The sequence below is a fragment of the Puma concolor genome, chromosome E2 (genome assembly GCF_028749965.1).
Source record: "Puma concolor isolate L17-30 chromosome E2, mPumCon1.1.hap2, whole genome shotgun sequence".
Lineage (NCBI taxonomy): Eukaryota > Metazoa > Chordata > Mammalia > Carnivora > Felidae > Puma > Puma concolor.
The window spans coordinates 46514133-46535846 of NC_141681.1; the positions used below are offsets into that span (position 1 = coordinate 46514133).

Consider the following 21714-nt stretch of genomic DNA (forward strand, 5'->3'; position numbering starts at 1 on the left):
AATCTACATTGAATTGATACCAAATTAGTTCAATAACACAGTACCTCTGTTCCTGTCCAACTCCATCCCAAATTTTTGTTGAAATTTCACAAATTACATCGTTATATATTATGTGCCCATTGACACAGGTTTCAAATTATTGTTTTATGCATTTGTCTTCTTAATCATGTAGGAAACAAAATGAGATAAATTAGAAATACAGTAACACTAGCTTTCATATATACACCTGTGCAGTTACCTTTGTTGGTAATCTGTTTCTTTGTATGACTTGGAATTACTGTCTCATGTCCTTTTATTTCAGCCTTTAGAACTCCCTTTAGCATTTCTTGCAGGGAGGTCTAGTAGAGGCCAATTCTTGCCTTTTGTTTATCTTAGTTTTTCCTTCATTTTTGAAGGGCAGTTTTGCCAACAGAGACTTGGTTGAAAGTGCTTTTTCCCCCCAGCACTTTAATTTTTTATCCCATTGCCTTCTGGGCCAGATGGGTTTCTCATGAGAAATCAGCTATTAATTTTATTGGCGATCCTTTGTCTGTGACAAGTCTCTCCTCTCGCTGCTTTCAAGATATTCTCTTTGTATTCCAACAATTATACTGTGTCTCAGCATGGACCTCTGAGATTATCTACCTTAGAGTTCATTGAGCTTCTTCAATGTGTAGTTTCATATAATCTGGGACACTCACTATGGCTCACTTATATGGATGGCAGTTAATGCCAGTGGTTGATTACCTCAACTGGTGCATTTGACAACACTCACATACGACCCCAGGGGGGTTTTGGCTTTTTTTTTTTTTTTTTAATGGTGGTTCGGTTCCCATGTGGAGCATCCCAAGATTGAGCGTTCCAAGACAACTAGGCAGAAGCTATAGGCTTCTTATAACCTAGCTTCAGAAATCACAGAGTATTACTTCTGCCATAATCTACTGGTCAAGCAAACCATTAAGAACATCCCAGATTCAAGAGGCAGAATTGGAGATCTCTTCACAATGAGAAAAATGTCAAATGATTCCTGGCTCATTTTTAATCCATCATTATACCTTGTTGATTCTAAGAGAGTTGCTTCCAGAGCAAGCAAATGACAAAGAAATGTCAAGGATAGGTTTGACATTTTGTGCGTGGGAAGGGCAGGATGTGGAGTGTCCTATATCTGTACCAGTGGAAGGACAAGCCCTGCATTAAAGACAGAGATACAGGAAAGTTAGGGGTGAAAAAGAAATAATATCCTGTCTCCCCAGGATAAGAGAAAAAAGTGCTACCTCAGTGATGCTCCTTGGAGTGTGAAGGGGAAAGGAAAAGTAAGGATAGCCTCTAGGAAGTCAGAATATTTGAGCCTCTGATATGGCTAAAGCCTCCATCATCAAGGCTTACCTTCACCTTCCAGGTACCCTGTAAGCAACCATGTGTTGAAGGCTCAGGGGAGAGAACACTGCCTGCCACTCTTGTAGGTCAGTAAGTCTGAGAATGTTCTGGATGAGGCAATTGAGGCTGCATGCCATCTGGAATACACATAACCACATTATTAAATATAACTTATTAAATAACCTTCTAGTCAAATGATTTTACTCTGAAGAATAACTCACTTTTCACCAAGAATCCCTACTCACCCCCTATACCCAAATACTGTGCATCCTGTCTTTAATAATAATTGCTACCAATTCTTGGTACAGTTTGCTTAGGTCTTTTTCCAGTTTGATTCTCACAGCTACCCCATTTTACAGATAAGGAAATTGAGGCTTAGAGATATAAGTTTTTCCCAAGGACATGGAGAAAATGGCATAGCAAGGAATCAATTTCATATCTAGTTGGCACCACAGTATAGTTACTATACAATGTTTTGTCCTTAAGACTCAATAAAACTCCTATTTGTCATAAGGATGGTCTATATGATTAATTCGGCAATTTTTTGGTAATTATCCCTGCCTGGGAATATATCTTCTGCCACTGTTGATGTAAATAGGTACTTAAACATATTTAATGCATGAAACTCCAATCCAAGATGGTGATGTAGGAAGACATTGAACTCACTCCCCAGACAGACCAGAATCAATACCTATTTAGAGATCATTTCCTCCTGAAAAACTGATGGATAACTGAATAGCTTCTGCAAAACAGAAGCTAAAACAACAGAGAATAGCATGAGAGATTGCGACATGGTAATGTCCAAACAAGTAAACTGCAGTGCGGAGGGATAGTACAGGGGGCCAGAAGCAAATTCATCTGCCCTGGGGCACAAATAAAAAGCCATGGCTTAAAAGAGCAATTAATACATAAAAGATCCAGCCCTAGAACCCACTGAACAGTAGAAAGTGACTTTAACTCTCTCCAGGTTAGAGGGGTTGGTGAGCACTATGGTTTATACTACTCTTCCACCTTGAGAGTGCAGACTGCAGCAGGGTCCAGATATGTAGCTGGCCTGTCACCTCACTGAGCCCCACGTTCCTAGCTTACACCAACCCCAGATACGCTGGGGCATGGAAAAAAAGCCAAAATTTATTTTTATTTTTTTAAAGTTTAATTAATTGAGAGAGAGAAGAGAGAATCCCAAGCAGACTCCACACTGTTAATGTGCATAGCATGATGCAGGGTTCAAACTCACAAACTGTGAGATCATGACCCTGAGTTGAAATCAAGAGTTGGATTCTTTTTTTTTTTTTTTTTTAATTTTTTTTCAACGTTTATTTATTTTTGGGACAGAGAGAGACAGAGCATGAACAGGGGAGGGGCAGAGAGAGAGGGAGACACAGAATGGGAAACAGGCTCCAGGCTCTGAGCCATCAGCCCAGAGCCTGATGCGGGGCTCGAACTCACGGACCGCGAGATCGTGACCTGGCTGAAGTCGGACGCTTAACCGACTGCGCCACCCAGGCGCCCCAAGAGTTGGATTCTTAACTGACTGAGCCACCCAGGTGCCCCAAGAAAGCCACAATTTAAAAGAGCAACTAAGGGGAGCATCTGGATGGCTACTCTCTAAATAAACAAACTTAAAAAATTAAAAAAGAACTGATACAACTCAACACCCAAAACACAGATAATCCACTAAAAAATGGGCAGAAAACATGAACAGACGTTTCTCCAAATAAGATATACATATGGCCAACAGACACACGAAAAAATAACATCACTTACCATCAGGGCAATGCAAATCAAAACTACAATAAAATATCCCCCTTGAACCTGTCAGAATGACTAAAATCAATAATACAAGAAACAACAAGGTGTTGGAGAGGATGTAGAGAAAAAGGAACATTCATACATTATTGATGGGAATGCAAATTGGTGGAGCCACTGTGGAAGACAGTATGGAGGTTCCTCAAAAAATTAAATATAGAACTACCCTACAATCCAGTAATCACACTACTGGGTATTTACCAAAAAAAAAGTACAAAAACACTAATTCAATGAGATACATGCACCCATGTTTAGAGCAGTATTTACAATAGCCAAATTATGAAAGCAGCCCAAGTGTCCATCAATAGGTGAATGGATAAAGAAAATGTGATATATCTACAATAGAATACCATTAAGCCATAAAAAAGAATGAAATCTTGCCATTTGCAATAACACAGATGGAGCTAGAGAGTATAATGCTAAGTGAAATAGAGAAAGACAAATACCGTATGATTTCACTCATATGTGGAATTTAAGAAACGAAGCAATGAAAAAAAAGACAAACCAATAAATAGACTCAACTATAGAGAACAAACTGATGGTTACCAGAGAGGGGGTGGGTGGGATGATGGGTGAAATAGTTGATGGGGATTAAAGAGTTCACTTATAATGATGAAAAAAATTTTTTTAATGTGCTGGGAAAACTAGACAGCTACCTGCAAAAAAATCAGACAAGTTTTATATACCATACATAAAAGGATCAAAATGGATTAAAGACCTAAATACGAGAACTGAAACCACAAAACTCCTGGAAGAGAACACAGGCAATAATTTCTCTGACATCGACCATAGCAACATTTTTCTAGATATGTCTCGTAAGGCAAGGTAAACAGAAAAACTATTGGGAGCATATCAAAATAAAAAGCTTTTGCACAGTGAAGAAAACCAACAAAACAAAAAGGCAACTTACTGAATGGGAGAAGATATTTGTAATGATATATATGATATGGGGTTAATATCCAAAATATATAAAGAACTTAATCCAAACTGAAAATACAAATAATCCAATTACAATGGGCAGAGGACCTGAATAGACATTTTTCCAAAGAAGGTAATACAGATGGCCAACAGACACATGAAAAGATGTTCAGTATTACTAATCATCAGGGAAATGCAAATCAAAACCACAATAAGATATCACCTTACACCTTTCAGAATGGCTAAAATAAAAAGGACAAGAACTAACAATTGTTGGCAAGCATTTGAAGAACAAGGAACCCTTGGGCCCTGTTGGTGGGAATGTAAATTAGTACAGCCACTCTGGAAAACAGTATGGAGAGTCCTCAAAAAATTGAAAATAGAAATGCCTTACAATCCTGTAATTCCACTACTGGGTATTTACCCAACAAAAACAAAACACTAATTCAAGAAGATATATGTACCCTTATGTTTACTGCAGCATTATTTATAATAGCCAAGATATGGAAGCAACCCAAGTATCCATCAAAGATAAATGGATAAAGATACATACACCTGCACACATGGAATATTCCCCAGCCATAAAAAGAATGAAATCATGCCATCTGCAATAACATGCATAGAACTAAGTGATATTATTCTAAGTAAAATCAGTCAGACAAGGGAAAGACAAATAGCATATTATTTCACTCATACATAGAATCTAAAAAACAAATGGGGTGCCTGGGTGGCTCAGTTGGTTAAGTGTCCAACTTTGGCTCAGATCATGATCTCACTGATCATGAATTTGAGCCTCACAAGGGGATCTCTGCTGTCAGCACCAAGCCCACTTCAGATCCTGTGTCTGCCTTTCTTTCTGTCCCTCCCTCACTCACACATGTACTCTCTCAAAAATAAACATTAAAAATTTTCAAACAAAACAAACAAAAAGCAGGATCGGATCTATAAATACTGAGGACAAAATGATGGTTGCCAGAAGGGAAAAGGGAGGGAGGATGGGCAAAATGTTGAGAGGAGGAGATAACAGGCTTCCAATTATGGAATCAATCAGTCACGGGAATAAAAGAGCATTGGGAAGGAATATAGTCAATGGTATTGTAATATCGTTGGGTGGTGGCAGATGGTAGCTACACTCGTGGTAAGCATAACATAACATATAGTTGTTGAAGCACTATATTGTACACCTTAAACTAATATACCATGTGTCAACTACACTTAGATTAAAAATTTTTTAATTTATTTATTTTGAGAGAGAGAGAGGAAGCATCCAAGTGGGAAAGGGGGTGAGAGAGAGTGAGACAATCCCAAGCAGAGCCTGGCACAGGGTTCGATCCCATGAACTGTGAGATCATGAGCTGAAATCAAAAGTCAGACAGTGAGCCACTGAGGTGCCCCTATACTTAAAATTTTTTAATGTATATACAAAAAAAGGCAAAACATTTAGATATGATCAAAGAATATATACAGATTTCAAATAGACATCAACATGTTCAACATTCTAACATCATCAGTTATTAGGGAAATGCAAATTAAAACCACATGAGATACTTTATGTACCTATTATAATGTGTATAAAAAGACTGACCATACCATGTGTTGGCAAGGATGTGGAGGAACTAGTTCTCATATAATACTTTTGGGAATATAAAATGGTAAACCACCTTGGAAAACAGTTTAGAAAACTTTTTAAATATTTTTAAAGTTAATAAACTCCTAATTGTGAAAGATAAAATTAATGGGAGAAAGTCTTATAGAATATTTTTGTGACCTAATTTGGGGAGACCTTAAACAAGAGCCAAGAACAGCAGAAATTGTAAGTAAAAAAAAAAAAAAAAAAGAATTAATGGCTTTTACTACATAATTAATAGTTAATAACAAAAAATAATTAATAATTAATTTACTAATAAATTAATGTTTATTAAGCAAAGCACCCCAAAGTTACCAGGAAAAAAATGACAGTCTAAGAGAAGATATTTGTAACATCTAACACTAACATAAATATCAACTAGTCTATGAAGTAGAATACACAGCTAAGCTATACAAACCAAAAAGAAAAAGATAAATATCCCAGTTAAAAAAAAAAAAAAGATATGAGAAGTCGATTTATAGAATGGGAAAACCAAATAGTTAACAAGTCAAATAAACAATATTTGAACTTTTCAATAGTCAGATAAATAAAACTTAAACAAGATACCAATTATACTTAACTGATTGTGAAGAATTAGAAAGCTAGATAAATGCCAGATGTTGATTAGTAGTGTGGTAAAGAAGAACTCCTGTATGCTACTGGCAGGAATTGCCAGCCCTTCTCTTCTGGAAAGTGGCCTGGCAGTTTTTAGTCAAACGAAGCACAAGTGAGCCCTATGATACAGCAATTGCATTCCCAGGTATATAACCCAAAGAAATTTTTACATTTCCGTAAGAGAGATATAGAAGAATTTTAATCAGTCTTGTTTGTTGTGTTGTTGAAGGGGTGGTGTTTGATGGTGGGAGAGAAGCAATCTAGTATCCATCACTCAGGGAGTGGGCAAATAAAGTTGCAATGTTATGGAGCAGTTAAATAAAGAACTAGACATAGTTTTGCTGGGTAAAAGAAGTTTAACACCAAAAAAAAATCTGATTAAAAAATGGGCAAAAGACTTAAATAGACATTTTTCCAAAAAATGACATACAGATGGCCAACAAACACATGAAAACATGCTCAGCATCATTAGTCATCATGAAAATGCAAATCAAAACCACAATTAGATATTAACTCATACCAGTCAGAGTGGCTAATATCAAAAAGACAAGAAATTTAACAAGTGCTGGTGAGAATGTAGAGACAAAGGAGCCATTGTACACTGCTGGTAGGAATGGAAACTGGTGTAGTCACTATGGAAAACAGTTCTTCAAAAAACTTGAAAAGAAAAATACCATACAACCTAGTAATTCCATTTCTGGATATTTACTGAAGAAAACAAAAACACTAATTTGAAAAGATATATGCACCACTATGTATATTGCAGCATTATTTACAATAGCCAGGATATGGAGGCAACCTAGATGTCCATAGATAAATGGATGGATAAAGAAGATGTGATATACAAAGAATAAAAAATACTAGTTCAAAGGGATACATGCACCCCAATGTTTATAGCAATGTTATCAACAACAGCCAAATAATGGAAAGAGCCTGAATGTCCATCAACTGATGAATGGATAAAGAAGATGTGGTGTGTGTGTGTGTGTATATATATAATGGGATACTACTCTGCCATAAAAAAAGAATGAAATCTTGCCATTTGCAACAACATAGATGGAGCTATAGAGTATCACGCTAAGTGAAATACATCAGAGAAAGACAAATACCATACGATTTCACTCATATATGGAATTTAAGAAATAAAACAAATGAGCAAAGGGGGGGGGGGGTGAAAAGAAGCAAAACAGGAAACAGACTCTTAACTATAGAGAACTGATGTTTACCAGAATGGAGGTGGGTGGGGGGGATGGGTTTAAATAGGTGATGGGGATTAACGAGGGAAATTGTTGTATGTAAGTGTTGAATCAGTAAATTGTACACCTGAAACTAATATTACACCATATGTTAACTAACTGGAATTTAAATAAAAACTTAAAAAAAAAAGATGTGGTATATATACACAAAGGAATGTTAGCCATAAAAAAAGAAACCATTTGCAACAACATGGATGGACCTTGGCAACATCATGCTAAGTGAAATAAGTCAGAGACAAATACCATATTATTTCACTGATCTGTGGAATCTAAAAACAAAACAAAAAATAGAAGCAGACTCATAAATACAGAGAACAACTGGTGGTTGCCAGAGGAGAAAGGGAAAAGGGCTAGGCAAAATAGGTGAAGGAGATTAAGAGATACAAAAACTTCCAGGGTGCCTGTCTGGCTCAGTTGGAAGAGCATATAACTCTTGATCTTGGGGTCATGAGTTCAAGTCCCACATTGGGGGTAGAGATTACTTGGATAAATAAATAAAACTTAAAAAATATTTTTAAAAAAGAGGTATAAACTTCCAGTTATAAGTCACAAAAATGAAAAGTATAGAGAATATAGTCAATAATACTGTAATAGCTTTGTATGGTGACAGATGGTAACCACTTATTGTGGCATTTCATAATGCACATTATTGCCAAATCGCTATGTTGTACACCTGAAACTAATATGTCAGCTACACTTCAATTTAAAATAATAATAATAATAAGGGAGGCTGGGTGTCTCAGTCGGTTAAGCATCCGACTTTGGCTCAGGTCATTATCTCATGGCTCGTGGGTTCAAGTCCCTCATTGGACTCTGTGCTGACAGCTTGGAGCCTGGAGCCTACTTCATATTGTGTCTCCCTTGCTCTCTCTACCCTTCCCCTGCTCATTCTCTGTCTCTCTGTGTCTCTCAAAAATAAATAAACATTTAAAAAAATTTTTTTTTAATTTTTTTTACTACAAATATTATTTAAATACAATTTAATTTCTGGAGTATTCTGGTTCATTGTGGTGAGTATTAGCTAATATTTTTCTTAGTGACATTTTTTGTTTAATTTTTCTGTGATTTATTTCAAAAAGTAGGAATTTTTTCAACTTTTTTTTTTTTTTTTAATTTTTTGGGACAGAGAGAGACAGAGCATGAACGGGGGAGGGGCAGAGAGAGAGGGAGACACAGAATCAGAAACAGGCTCCAGGCTCCGAGCGATCAGCCCAGAGCCTGACGCGGGGCTCGAACTCACGGACCGCGAGATCGTGACCTGGCTGAAGTCGGATGCTTAACCGACTGCGCCACCCAGGCGCCCCAAAAAGTAGGAATTTTTTAAATATCTACCTACGTCAAGAGAATGAGAAAAAAAGCAACAGATTGCAAGAAAATTTTTGCAGAAGATATATCTGATAAAGGAGTTAAACAAAATATATAGACCTCTTAAAACACAACAATAAGAAAACAAATAACCTGATTTAAAAATGGGCAAAAGACCGGGACACCTCACCAAAAAAGGCATACAGATGATAAATAAGCATATGAAAAGATGCTCCATATCATGTCATCAGGGAAATGAAATTAAAACAAGATACCACCACACACCTATTAAAATGGCCAAAATCCAGAACACTGACAACAAATGCTAAAAGGATGTGGAATAGGAGCTCTCATACATTAATGGTGGGAATGCAAAATGGTACAGCCATTTGGAAGTTTGGCAGTTTCTTACAAAACAAAACATACTCTTTTTTCATTTCTTAATGTTTATATATTTGAGAGAGAGAAAAAGAGTGTGAACATGGAAGAGGCAGATAGAGAAGGAGACACAGAATCCAAAGCAGGCTCCAGGCTCTGAGTGGTCAGCACAGAGCCTGATGCGGGGCTCGAACTCATGAACCATGAGATCATGACCTGAGCTGAAGTCAAATGCTTAACCAACTGAGCCACCCAGGTGCCCTAAAACTAAACTTACTCTTAACGATCTGATCAAGCAGTCACACTCCTTGGTATTTACCCAATGAGCTAAAAACTTATGTCCACCCAAAAATCTGTACACAGATGTTTATAGCAGCTTCATTCACAACTGCCAAAACTTGGAAATAACCAAGATATCCTTGAGCAGGTAAATGGATAAATAAATTGTGGTACATGCAGACAACAGAATATCATTCAGCACTAAAAAAATGTATTAAGAAGCCATGAAAAGACATGCAAGAAGCTTAAATGCATATTACTAAGTGAAAGAAGTCAATCTTAAAAGTTTATATACAATATGATTCCAACCATATGATATTATGGAGAAAACAAAACTACAGTAAAAAGATCAGTAGTTGCCAGAGATTGGGGGGGGAGGGGTGGTGAGGGATGCACAGAGTATTTTTAGGGCTGTGAAAATACTCTGTATGATACTATAATAATGGATACATGTCACTATACACTTGTCCAAACCCAACGACTGTACAACACAAAGAGTGAACCCTAATGTAAACCAGGGACTTGGGTGACATGATGTGGTAGTGTAAGTTCATCAACTGTGTACCACTCTGGTGGGTGATGTTAGTAATAGGGAAAGCTATGCACGTGTTGGGACAAGATAAATATGGGAAATCTCTGTACCTTCTTCTTAACTTTGGATTGTACCTAAAACCGTTCTAAAAAATAAAGTCTTGGAGAAGCCAAGATGGTGGAACAGCACAGAAGGTTTTGTTGCATCTTGCATCCATGAAATACAGTCAGATCAACACTAAACCATCCTGCACACCTAGAAAATTGATTTGAGGATTAACACAACAATTTGCACAAAACCTGAGCCACAGATCTCAGTAGGTACGTGGCATGGAGAGGTAAACTGGGGGAGAGAGTAGCCGCAGAGGGCAGGGAGTTGTTTTTGCTTGCAGCGAGAGGACAGAGACTGGAGGAGTGTATGGGAAAAGCACTCCCCCAAAAAGCAGCTGGAGAGAAAGTGGAAAAGTGGAAACAGCCACAGGGACTTAACTAAAAAGGGAGAAAGGAGAAAGGAGAGGGTTTAAATTCCACTAAGACTCTATAAACAGGGGGAGCAGAGAGTCTGAAACTCCGCAGCTCAATACCTGGAGGTGTGCTGGTAGGAAGGGCGAATCCCCAAGAGCAGAGTGAAGTCCAGGCAGTCCTCAGGCAACATGGGGAGAGGCGGTTCCCCTGCTGGGAGGACATTTGGTAGAAACTGTGTGGCCCCCCTATAGGCAAAGGTGCCAGCAGACCCCAGAGGAAAACCACATTAGCTGGTGCTGGAACAAGGTCACTAAGGGTGAAGCCTGGTGCCAGATGTGTGTTATGATTTTCCATAATCCTGAAATGCTGCTGCTGCTACACAGTCGCGTGAATGTTTTCTGGGGCGGGCTGGCACCCAGCTGCAGTCTCTGGGCATTGGCAGCAGCAGAGTCCCTCAAACGTTCCTGGGTGTGGTCAGCACCCAGCCATTGCTCAGTGAGACCCTCCCCCAGAAGGTCTGAGTGGGACAAAGCCGCAGTCTCTCAGAAGTGAGGGGTTGGGAAACACAGCCACATCTGAGATAAAACTCAGGAGGGAGGTGCCGCCTGGCAACCTGATGGCTCGGTGACAGTGTAAAAGCAGGGAGTGACAGAAGCCGGAGACCAAGGACGGGTGCGCAATTGCTGATCAGGGAGAACAGAGTTCTGATACTAAAGACTGGGTAGCTGGGTGATGCCATTTTCACCCCTCCCACGCATACACATACACACCTACAAGCAACACAACCATCCACCCCAGTAAGCTCAGCAGTGCTATCTAGTGGAGAATGGAGCCATTACACTAAGCCCCGCCCAACTGGGCCAACCTCGCTCTTCAGGAACACTGCACGTTTCTCTGCCTGCTTAGTTTACGGACTATAAGTTGCTTCATAGTTTGACTTGTAGGGGAAAATGATATAATTTCAATTGTATTTCAGTCTGTTTGCTGGTCCATCTATTCAATATTCTTTTTTTTGTTTTTTTTTCTCTTTTTCATTTCTTTTTTCTTGAATACAGAAAGAAAAAATTTATTTTTATTTTCAATTTTTATTAAAAATGTTTTCCCTTAATTCTACTATATATTTTTTATTTTTTTGTAAATTTTTCAAATTCTATTTTACTTCCATCATTTCATTTTATTCTATTTCATTGTGTTCATTTTTTCAAATTTTCAAACTTTTTTTTTCTTTTTTCCCCTTTTTCTCTAATCTGTCAAGCTCCTTTCAACAACCAGACCAAAACACACCTAGGATCTAGCATCATTTATTTTATTTGTGTGTGTGTGTGTGTGTGTGTGTGTGTGTGTGTGTTGTTTTTAATTTTTTAATTTTAATTTTTTTACCTTATTAACTTCTTTCTCCCTTCAAAATGACAAAATGAAGGAATTCACCCCAAAAGAAAGAGTAGGAAGAAACTACAGCCAGGGACTTAATGAACACAGATACAAGCAAGGTGTCTGAACCAGAATTTGGAATCATGATAATAAGAATACTAGCTGGGATTGAAAACAGATTAGAATCCCTCTCTGTGGAGATAAAAAGTAAAAGCTAGTCAAGATGAAATAAAAATGTTGTAGCTGAGCTGCCATCTCAGATGGATGCCACAGCAGCAAGGATGGATGAGACAGAACAGCAAATCAGCGATATAGAGGACAAATTTATGGAGAATAATGAAGCAGAAAAAAAGAGGGAGACTAAGGCAAAAAAGCACGATTTAAGAATTAGAGAAATCAGTGACTCATTAAAAAGTTACAACATCAGAATCATAGGGGTCCCAGAAGATGAAGAGAGAGAAAAAGGGGTAGAAGGGTTATGTGAGCAAATCAGAGTGGAAAACTTTCCTAACCTGGGGAAAGACACAGACATCAAAATCCAGGAAACACAGAGGACTCCCATTAGATTCAACAAAAACCGGCCATCAACAAGGCATATCATAGTCAAATTCCCAAAATACTCAGGCAAGGAGAGAATCATGAAAGCAGCAAGGGAAAAACAGTCCTTAATCTACAAGGGAAGACAGATCGGGTTTGCAGCAGACCTATCCACAGAAACTTGGCAGGCCAGAAAGGAGTGGCAGGATATATTCAATGTGCTGAATAGGAAAAATATGCAGCCAAGAATTCTTTATCCAGCAAGGCTATCATTCAAAACAGAAGGAGAGATAAAAAGTTTCCCAAACAAAAATTAAAGGAGTTTGTGACCACTGACCCAGCCCTGCAAGAAATTTTAAGGGGGGATTCTCTGAGGGGAGAAAAGATGGTGGGGGGGGGGGAGACCAAAAGCAACAAAGACTAGAAAGGACCAGAGAACACCACCAGAAACTCCAACTCTACAAGAAACACAATGGCAATAAACTCATACCTTTCAGTACTCACTCTAAACGTCAATGGACTAAATGCCCCAATCAAAAGACATAGCATAACAGAATGGGTAAGAAAACAAGATCCATCTATATGCTGTTTACAAGAAACCCACTTTAGACCTAAAGACACCTTCAGATTGAAAGTAAGGGGATGGAGAACCATCTATCATGCTAATGGTCGACATAAGAAAGCTGGAGTAGCCATACTTACATCAGACAATCTAGAGTTTAAAATAAAGACTGTAACAAGAGATGAAGAAGGGCATTATATCATAATTAAGGGCTCTATCCACCAAGAGGACCTAACAATTGTAAACATTTATGCTCCAAATGTGAAACACCCAAATATATAAATCAATTAATTACAAAAATAAAGAAACTCATTGATAATACCATAATATTAAGGGATTTTAACACCCCACTTACAGCAATGGACAGATAATCTAAACAGAAAAATCAATAAGGAAACAACAGCTTTGAATTACACACTGGACCAGATGGACTTATCAGATATATTCAGATCATTTCATCCTAAAGCAGCAGAATATATATTCTTCTCCAGTGCACATGGAACATTCTCCAGAATACATCACATACTGGGATACAAATCAGCCCTCAACAAGTACAAAAAGATCGAGATCATACCTTGCATATTTTCAGACCACAGTGCTGTGAAACTCGAAATCAACCACAAGAAAAAATTTAGAAGGATAACAAATACTTGGAGACTGAAGAACATCCTACTAAAGAATGAATGGGCTAACCAAGAAGTTAAAGAAGAAATTAAAAAATACATGGAAGCCAATGAAAATGATAACACCACAGCCCACAACCTCTGGGATGCAGCAAAGGCAGTCATAAGAGGGAAGTATATAGCAATCCAGGCCTTCCTAAAGAAGGAAAAAAGGTTTCAGATACACAACCTAAGCTTACACCTTAAAGAGCTGGGAAAAGAACAGCAAATAAAACCCCAAACTAGCAGAACAGGAAATAATGAAGATTAAAGCAGAAATCAATGCTATCGAAGTCAAGAAAACAGTAAAACACATCAATGAAACCAGAAGCTGGTTCTTTGAAAAAGTTAACAAAATTGGTAAACTGCTAGCCAGTTTGATCAAAAAGAAAAAAGGAAAGGACCCAAATGAATAAAATCAAGAACGAAAGAGACGATCACAACAACACAGCAGAAATAAAAACACCAATAAAATGGGCAATCTGGAAGAAATGAACAAATTCCTAGAAACATATAAACTACCAAAACTGAAACAGGAAGAAATAGAACTTTTGAACAGACCCATAACCAGTAAAGAAATCGAATTAGTCATCAAAAATCTCCCAAAAAACAAGAGTCAAGGGCCAGATGGCTTTCCAGGGGAATTCTACCAAACATTTAAGGAAGAGTTAACACCTATTCTCTTGAAGCTGTTCCAAAAAATAGAAATGGAAGGAAAACTTCCAAACTCCTTCTATGAAGCCAGCATTACCTTGATTCCAAAACCAGACAAAGACCCCACTAAAAAGGAAAACCAGTTTCCCTGATGAACATGGATGCAAAAATCCTCAACAAGACATTAGTGAACCGGATCCAACAATACATTAAAAAAATTATTCACCACAACCAAGTGGGATTTATACCTGGGATGTAGGGCTGGTTCAATATCCACAAAACAATCAATGTGATTCATCACATCAATAAAAGAAAGGAAAAGAACCACATGATCGTCTCAATAGATGCAGAGAAAGCATTTGACAAAATACGGCATCCTTTCTTGATAAAAACCCTCAAGAAAGTAGGGATAGAGGGATCACACCTCAAGATCATAAAAGCCATATATGAAAGACCCAACGCTAATATCATCCTCAATGGAGAAAAACTGAGAGCTTTCCCCCTAAGGTCAGGAACAAGACAGCAATGTTCACTGTTGCCACAGTTATTCAACATAGTATTGGAAGTCTTAGCCTCAGCAATCAGACAACACAAAGAAATAAAAGGCATCCAAATCAGCCAGGAGGAGGTCAAACTTTCACTCTTTGCAGATGACATGATACTCTATATGGGAAACCCAAAAGATTCCACAAAAAAACTGCTAGAACTGATCCATGAATTCAGCAAAGTGGCAGGATATAAAATCAATGCACAGAAATCAGTTGCATTCCTATACACCAATAATGAAGCAACAGAAAGAGAAATCAATGAATTTATCCCATTTGCAATTGCCCCAAAACCATAAAATACCTAGGAATAAATCTAACCAAAGAGGTGAAAAATCTATATGCTGAAAACTGTAGAAAGCTTATGAAAGAAATTGAAAAAGATACCAAAAAATGGAAAAATATTCTATGCTCCTGGATAGAAAGAACAAATATTGTCAATACTACCCAAGGCAATCTACATATTCAATATAATACCTAGCAAAATAACACCACATTCTTCAAAGAACTAGAACAAACAATCCTAAAATTTGTATGGAGCCAGAAAAGACCCTGAATAGCCAAAGCAATCTTGAAAAATAAAACCAAAGCTGGAGGCATCACAATCCCAGACTTCAAGCTGTACTACAAAGCTGTCATCATCAAGACAGTATGGTACTGTCACAAGAACAGACACTCAGATCAATGGAACAGAATAAAAAACCCAGAAATGGACCCATAAACATATGGCCAACTAATCTTTGACAAAGAAGGAAAGAATATCCAATGGAATAAAGACTATCTTTTCAGCAAGTGGTGCTAGGAAAACTGGACAGAAACACGCAGAAAAATGAACCTGGACTATTTTCTTACACCATACACAAAAATAAACTCAAAATGGATGAAAGACCTAAATGTAAAACAGGAAGCCATCAAAATCCTCGAGAAGAAAGCAGGCAAAAACCTCTTTGACCTTGGCCGCAGCAACTTCTTACTCAACACGTTTCCAGAGGCAAGGGAAACAAAAGCAAAAATGAACCATTGGGACCTCATCAAAATAAAAGACTTATGCACAGTGAAGGAAACAATCAGCAAAACTAAAAGGCAACCAATGGAATGGGAGAAGATATTCGCAAACAACATATCAGATAAAGGGTTAGTATCCAAAATCTATAAAGAACTTATCAACTCAATACCCAAGAAACAAATAATCCAGTGAAGAAATGGGCAAAAGACATGAATAGATACTTCTCCAAAGAAGACATCCAGATGGTCAACCAACACATGAAAAAATGCTCAACCTCACTCATCATCAGGGAAATACAAATCAAAACTACAATGAGATACACACAGGTCAGAATGGCTAACATTAACAACTCTGACAACAACAGATGTTGGTGAGGATGCAGAAAGAGAGAATCTCTTTTGCACTGCTGGTAGGAAGGCAAACTGGTGCAGCCACTCTGGAAAACAGTATGGAGGCTCCTCAAAAAAGTTAAACATAGAACTACCCTAAGACCCAGCAATTACACTATTAGGTATTTATCCAAGGAATACAGGTATGCTGTTTCAAAGGGGCATATGCACTCCAGTGTTTATAGTAGCACTATCAACAATAGCCAAAGTATGGAAAGAGCCCAAATGTCCATCGATGGATGAATGGATAAAGAAGATGTCGGGGCGCCTGGGTGGCTCAGTCAGTTAAGCGTCCGACTTCAGCTCAGGTCATGATCTCACAGCCTGTGAGTTCGAGCCCCGCATCAGGCTCTGCGCTGACAGCTCAGAACCTGAAGCCTGCTTCTGATTCTGTGTCTCCCCCTCTCTCTGCCCCTCCTCTGCTCATGCTCTGTCTCTGTCTCAAAAATAAATTAAAAAAAACATTAAAAAAAAGATGTGGTATATATATACAATGGAGTATTACTCAGCAATCAAAAAGAATGAAATCTTGCCATTTGCAACTACGTGGGTGGGACTAGAGGGTATTATGCTAAGCGAAATTAGTCAGAGAAAGACAAATATATGACTTCACTCATATGAGGACTTTAAGATACAAAAGAGACGAATATAAGGGAAGGGAAGCAAAAATAATATAAAAACAGGGACAGAGACAAAACATAGGAGACTCTTGAATGTGAAGAACAACCAGAGGGTTGCTGGAGGGGTTGTGGGAGGGGGGATGGGCTAAATGGGTGAGGGGCATTAGGGAATCTATTCCTAAAGTCATTGCTGCACTGTATGATAACTGACTTGAATGTAAATTTAATAATAAATAAATGAAACAAAATTTTAAAAAATAAAATCTTTTTTAAATAATTTTTACAAATGGTTTTATTGTGAAATTTTTCTAATATACAAAGGAAAGCAATGAACAGGCTCATAATCATCACTTATATTTAACGATTGTTCACATAGTGCCATATTTTATTTATGTATATTGCTAAACTACTTTAAATTAGATATGACTACATTTCAGCTCTAAATAGTTTAAGGTTACATCTCTAAAAAATAGCATCTCACAAAATGGCACCACACTAACAAAATTAACAATAAGTCTTCACATCACCTAATATCCAGTCTATATTCAGCTGTAATTGTGAACAATCAAATATGATTTATGGCTGTACAAAGTTCTATGGTATGTACAAATTACTTAGCTACATGTTTACGGTATGTATAAATTACTTAGCTATACATTCACTGTTATATACCAATTTAGGGCAAGATTATTGCAAACACCCTTGCCAGTTCTTACAGTATAGTCTAGGGGTACTTAACACTTTGGGGGTTGTTATGGACTGAACACATCTTCCCAAAATTCACATGTTGAAATCTAATACCCAATATGATGGTATTTGGAGGTGGGGCTTTTCGGAGGCAATTAGGCCTTGGGGATAAAGCCCTCATGAATGGGGGGGGGGTGCTTTATATAAGACAAAAAAGGGACCAGAGCGCCCAAAGGGATTCTTTGGGCGATGTGAGGATATAAGAAGTTGCCAGTCTGCAGCCTGGAATAGGGTCCCTACCAGAACCCAACCATGCTAACACTCTGAATCTGGCTTCTAGACTCCAGAACTGTGAGAAATGAATGTTATGTAAGTCACCCAGTTTATGGTATTCTGTTATAGGAGCCTGAACTAAGACAGGAATTATATATCTCTTTAGGAATCTAAGCCAAATTTCAGACCTGGTGCCTAGAAAAATACAGCTAGGCCCCAACATGCAATATATACAACTCACTGTGCATACATCGAGAGTTCATGGGCCTCCAGGAACTTGTCTAGGGAGTCCCCAAACTTCAGGTTAAGGAGATCATCTCCTTACTTGTGACTGGTAACTGTCCACTGGACACCACCACACCCTGACGAACTGGGGAGGCTGACCCAGAGTTGCACATACATGTTCACTGCCCAAACCTTCAACTTTAACCGGACCCTTCAGAAATAATAATGAACTCTGTGCTTCATCTCCCATCAATTCTCTGCCCAAACTTACCTGTTGACCCACATCTGTGCTAAAGGCCTCAATCACAAACCTTTTATTTTTTTTTTTAATTTTTTTTTCAATGTTTTTTATTTATTTTTGGGACAGAGAGAGACAGAGCATGAACGGGGGAGGGGCACAGAGAGAGAGAGAGAGAGAGAGAGAGAGAAAGAGACAGAATCGGAAACAGGCTCCAGGCTCTGAGCCATCAGCCCAGAGCCTGACGCGGGGCTCGAACTCACGGACCGCGAGATCATGACCTGGCTGAAGTCGGACGCTTAACCGACTGCGCCACCCAGGCGCCCCAAATCACAAACCTTTTAAATCCCTCCTAAAGCAGGTGGCCCCTGTCAGGTGTCAGGACTATCTCCTTTGTGGCTTTAAAAACTGCAATGCGTGATGCTGGCAAGGTTCCTGTTATTTCATTAAACTGAATTGACTGAAAAACAAGCATCCCAACTTCAGAAATGTTAAAATGCAATGAGAATGTGTCAGTCTTAGAGCCTTACAGATTGATAAAATGGTTGGTAAACAGCTGCTGCACCAACCACCCTCCAAACTGAGCTATTCAAATCCCCTTCCCCAATTTCCCCAATCTTGAAACTAAAGGTTAACATCAGATCTAGCAGGCGGCTTCCAAGGCCTTGCTTCATCCGGGACCTGTGTCTTTCTGGCTGGGTAGTGCCTGTGCTTTCATAGGCTGGTAAATACTCCAGATGACCCCACAAGTTGCAAAGCTAATTCTCTCCAGGGTATGTATTTCTGCACCATCAGAGCTGTGCAGAGCACCGAGTTCCCTGGATGTGTGGAATAATTTCCGAGTTACATGAAGACAGGGTGGGGAGGGAAGGAACAATCAGAGTGGGGAGTGGGCTAATTGTGAGCATATCTTTAGCCCTCTCACCCACTGTAGTGAGAGGACTGAAGACCAACTGCCCAGAGAAGCCTGTCAGGATAGCAACCTTTAGACAAAATATGGAGCATAAGTCATGAAAAATAAGACGGTGTTTGAAGAAAGAGGGAAGATACAACTCACCTGGCCAAGACTTTAAGGCTTTAAGCAGTGCAAACTTCTTCCCTCAGGCTCCTCTTGTTAGGACTAGAGTTCTAGAAGTCTGGAGGAAGAAAAAGGAGACAGAAGACTCCACACCTGTCTCGCAGCTTCCAAACATGCATGATTTCAAACTCATTCCGCTTCCTTCTCTGGCCCCTGATACACATTAAGATTCTTCACGCCCCCCCCCCCCCCCCCCGCAAAAAAAACCCCAAAAGTCTGGTTTTGAGTCACTCCAACACCAAAGAGGGCCTGCATCCGGGTCAAAACGGCTGCATTCTTCCACAGAACTTGCCCTAGGCTCTGGGAGTTTGAGTTCACAGCTTTTTTTCCTGACGGGGAGTGGGAGGGAGGAAGAGGGGCGGGAGGCCGCACCACCTCACGTGCAGCAGGAGAGAAGCAGCGCCCAACGCCTTTGCGAAAATCATACAGAAACACACACACCCCGCCCCCTCCTCTCACCTTAAAGAAAGGCCAGGCACGCAGGCTGCCACGCGCTTCAGAGGGCCCAAAAGGGCCCCGGTGGACTCTGGGAAATGTAGTTGGGGGAAGGCTGGAAACGATCCGTCTCGAAGGACGTTGGGGCTCGTAGTTCAGGAGGGAGAAGCAGGTGCTCCGAGTGATCTAACCCGCACAACTGGCGGGCACTGGTGCGCCCCAGAGCCAAATCCCCTCGGCTTCCGGTTCCAGCCAGCCAAGCTAGGGCTAGGGCCTCAAGTGGGGTTCTTGCCCAAGAGAAGGGGTACTGGCGGGGGGCAGATGAAGGGCACCGAAGTCAGAGGTGGAAAGGAATCAACTCTGAAGGGTGGAGGAAGGACAGTTCTATGGACCCCTGCCCACCAGCGCAGCCCCCAGGTGCTGTTGTCAAGAAGCCCTGGAAGTATGAGCCTCCTCCTGGGAGAGGAGCGCTCTAGTGGGGCTCGTCCAAAGGTACCAGTAAGCCAAGGAGCCCGAAGTTCATATTAATTTTGGCAGCTTCTTGCCTTATGACCTAGCTCAGAAGCATGGAGATAAACTTTGGGAGGCTTGGTTTTCCTGGTGTCACTGTTCGACTCAGACCGGGCAGAGCAGAAGAAAGACTTGTGAGAGCTGCGGAAACAACAAGGAAACTGTCTTTCTTGGAGGAGGCAGAACTACTGTCTCCCAGATAGGAAAGGAACCCATGAGGAAACACTATGCCAGGGCAACTCATGATGCAGGTACAGTCTTTCACGGGTGCTGGGCTCCTGGGGGGGATTGTGGATGGGGACATCCTAGGGACTTCCAGCATTGAGGCTCGCCAAGCTTTACTCCAGGTGCTACCCAAAGCAAGGTAATGGTCAACACCCCCATATGCCCAATTTTTCTGCAAGAATTGGGGGTATCCAATCTCTATCTTGGGACCAGAATAAGCTACATACCTGAATGGGTAGGAGGGAAAGGATTTCCCCCTTGATGACACTGGGGAGGAGGAGTTAGCAAAAGGGACAAAGAAGAAATGGTCCAGGTCATGGTGATTCCCAACCTTCATCACAGCACAAACAGAAACAAAATGAATATTTGTATGGCACACTGAGGCAGTATAAGCTAGGGTCTAGATTAAGCTGATATAACAAAGACTCCAAAACACAGTGATCTAACAAATATATATCATATAATACATATGATATATTTTTTAAGTTTATTTATTTTTTTAATGTTTACTTTTGAAAGAGAGAGAGAGAGAGAACCCGTACGAGTGGGGGAGGGGCAGAGAGAGAGGGAGACACAGAATCCAAAGCAGTCTCCAGGCTCTGAACTGTCAGCACAGAGCCCATCGCACGGCTCGAACTCACAAACCGTGAGATCATGACCTAAGCCGAAGTCTGATGCCCAACCGACTGAGCCACGCAGGTGCCCCCAAAGTTTATTTATTTTTGAGAAAGAGAAAACACAACCAGGCGAGGGGCAGAGAGAGAGGGAGAGGGAAAGAATCCCAAGCAGGCTCCGCACCATCATAACTCACAAACCATAAGATCATGACCTGAGCAGAAATCAAGAGTTGGATGCTTAAATATATATTTTCTTCCTCCCTCATATGAGAGTCTAGGTAAGAGCAGTCCACGACTGGTGGAATTGCTCTGCTTTTCCTAACCAAGTAATTTCCATCTTTGGGGCAAAAGGGAATGTTAAAATTCTCAGTATCTCCCAGCCAGTAGGGCAGAGGAAGGTCAGAGAAAGCAGGCACAGAAATGACAATCATCCCCTTTGCTTACATCTCATTGTTCAAGTAAATTTGGCTTGATAAAAATTTAAAACTACTGTGCACTAATGGACATCATCAAGAAAATGAAAAGATAACGTACAGAATGG

The 21714-nt window shown here is 39.7% G+C and overlaps 2 long non-coding RNA genes across 2 annotated transcripts; both read right to left on the reverse strand.

Annotated features, from left to right (window-relative positions):
* Positions 1-998: 998 nt before the first annotated feature.
* Positions 999-20773, reverse strand: LOC147573576 (uncharacterized). Its single transcript, XR_015245162.1, has 2 exons — positions 19366-20773; positions 999-1493 (listed from the first exon to the last, which is right to left on the reverse strand). It is a non-coding gene; the product is annotated as an uncharacterized LOC147573576 (long non-coding RNA).
* Positions 15927-19001, reverse strand: LOC147573577 (uncharacterized). Its single transcript, XR_015245172.1, has 2 exons — positions 18647-19001; positions 15927-18381 (listed from the first exon to the last, which is right to left on the reverse strand). It is a non-coding gene; the product is annotated as an uncharacterized LOC147573577 (long non-coding RNA).
* Positions 20774-21714: the final 941 nt, after the last annotated feature.